Here is a 2,166-nt window from a genome sequence, read left to right as displayed (position 1 = left end):
AAGCATGCATATGCATCGCATATCACATCCCACATATCATGCCATGTTTTGCATCATGTTGCTTGCGCATTGCACCATTGTTGATTGTGGTTCCCTTTGTTTGTGTTCTTTCTTTGGGTAGAGCCAGGAGACGAGTTCGTGTTCGAGGTACCCGTGGAGTACGCTTTCGAGGATCAAGCCTTCGCCTTCTCGGAGAACTTTGCAGGCAAGATGACCATACCCTCGAAATCACTTCTATCTTTGCTTGCTAGTTGCTCGCTCTTTTGCTATGCCTATGCTACAATACCTACCACTTTCTTATCATGCCTCCCATTTTTCTAAGCCAAGCCTCTAACCCACCTTGTCCTAGGAAACCGTTGTTTGGCTATGTTACCGCTTTGCTCAGCCCCTCTTATAGCGTTGCTAGTTGCAGGTGAAGATTGGAGTTTGTTCCTTGTTGGAACATAATTATTGTTGGGATATCACAATATATCTTATTCACTTAATGCATCTATACACTTGGTAAAGGGTGGAAGGCTCGGCCTTATGCCTAGTGTTTTGTTCCACTCTTGCCGCCCTAGTTTCCGTCATACCGGTGTTATGTTCCTTGATTATTTGTTCCTTACACGGTTGGGTTATAATGGGAACCCCTTGACAGTTCGCCTTGAATAAAACTCCTCCAGCAAGGCCCAACCTTGGTTTTACCATTTGCACTAACAACCTAGCCTTTTTCCATTGGGTTTCCGGAGCCCGAGTGTCATCTTTATTTAACCACCCCCCCCGGGGCCAGTGCTCCTCTGAGTGTTGGTCCAAACTGAGCTGCCTGCGGGGCCACCTCAGGGAAGCTTGAGGGTTGGTTTTACTCGTAGCTAATCTCATCCGGTGTTGCCCTGAGAACGAGGTACGTGCGACTTCTATCGGGATTTGTCGGCACATCGGGTGGCTTTGCTGGACTTGTTTTACCATGGTCGAGATGTCTTGTAACCGGGATTCTGAGTCTGATCGGGATGTCCTAGGAGAAGGAATATCCTTCGTTGACCATGAGAGCTTGTGATGGGCTAAGTTGGGACACCCCTTCAGGGACTTGTACTTTCAAAAGTCATGCCCGCGGTTATGGGCAGATGGGAATTTGTTAATGTCCGGTTGTAGAGAACCTGAAACTTATCTTAATTAAAATGCATCAACCGCGTGTGTAGCCATGATGGTCTCTTTCCGACGGAGTCTGGGAAGTGAACATGGTGTTGGAGTTATGCTTGAACGTAAGTAGTCTAGGATCACTTCTTGATCATAGATTCTCGACCTTGCTTTGCCTTCTCTTCTCGCTCTCATTTGTGTAAGGTAGCCACCATATATGCTAGTGCTTACTGCAGCTCCACCTCATACCTTTCCCTACCTATAAGCTTAAATAGTCTTGATCATGAGGGTGTGAGATTGCTGAGTCCCCATGACTCACAGATTACTTCCAAAACCAGTATGCAGGTGCCGTTGATACCGTGTAGGTGACGCAACCAAGCTCAAGGAGGAGCTCGAAGAAGATCGTGCTCCTTATGTTGTTTCTGTTTCCTGTTGATCAGTAGTGGAGCCCAGTTGGGGCGATCGAGGATCTGTAGCATTAGGGGTAGTCTTCTTTTATTTTGGTTCCGTAGTCGGACCTTGATTGTATCAGTATGATGCACTACAAAAAAAAGACACATCCGTGACATTTTGGGCCGAACGAAATTTTTTTGTGTCATACATATGACACTTCTATGACGATAATTGTGACAAAACCCGGTATCATCATAGATGTGGTGGGCTCCTACTTCTATGACAAAAAATCATGATAGAAAATGGGCTTTTCGTCCTGGGTGGGCCGGAGACGCAGCTGCATGACATTCTTTGGGCCGTCCATGATGGAAAAAACCGTGGTAGAAGCGAGGGGGAGGAAAATTTCGGGGAGTTCCCGGTTACGGTGGGAGGTCTGGGGCCGAGCGATGCGCGTTTCTGCCGTACACGTACGCGCGTGTGTGCGAGGCATTGGCTCTATCTGAACCCGAGCGAGGCGTTGGGCTCTAACTGAACCTGAGCGATTGCACTGCAGGCTACGCGTTACTGAACCCGAGCGATCGATCGATGGCTGTTAACTGAACCCGATTGAGCGATTCCTTCGCTACTGCTGCTAACTAAAGCCGATCGATGCTGCCTCTG

This window comes from Triticum dicoccoides, chromosome 7A (genome assembly GCF_002162155.2).
Source record: "Triticum dicoccoides isolate Atlit2015 ecotype Zavitan chromosome 7A, WEW_v2.0, whole genome shotgun sequence".
In the NCBI taxonomy this organism is placed as follows: Eukaryota; Viridiplantae; Streptophyta; class Magnoliopsida; order Poales; family Poaceae; genus Triticum; species Triticum dicoccoides.
Note: the sequence above shows the minus strand (reverse complement) of the source record.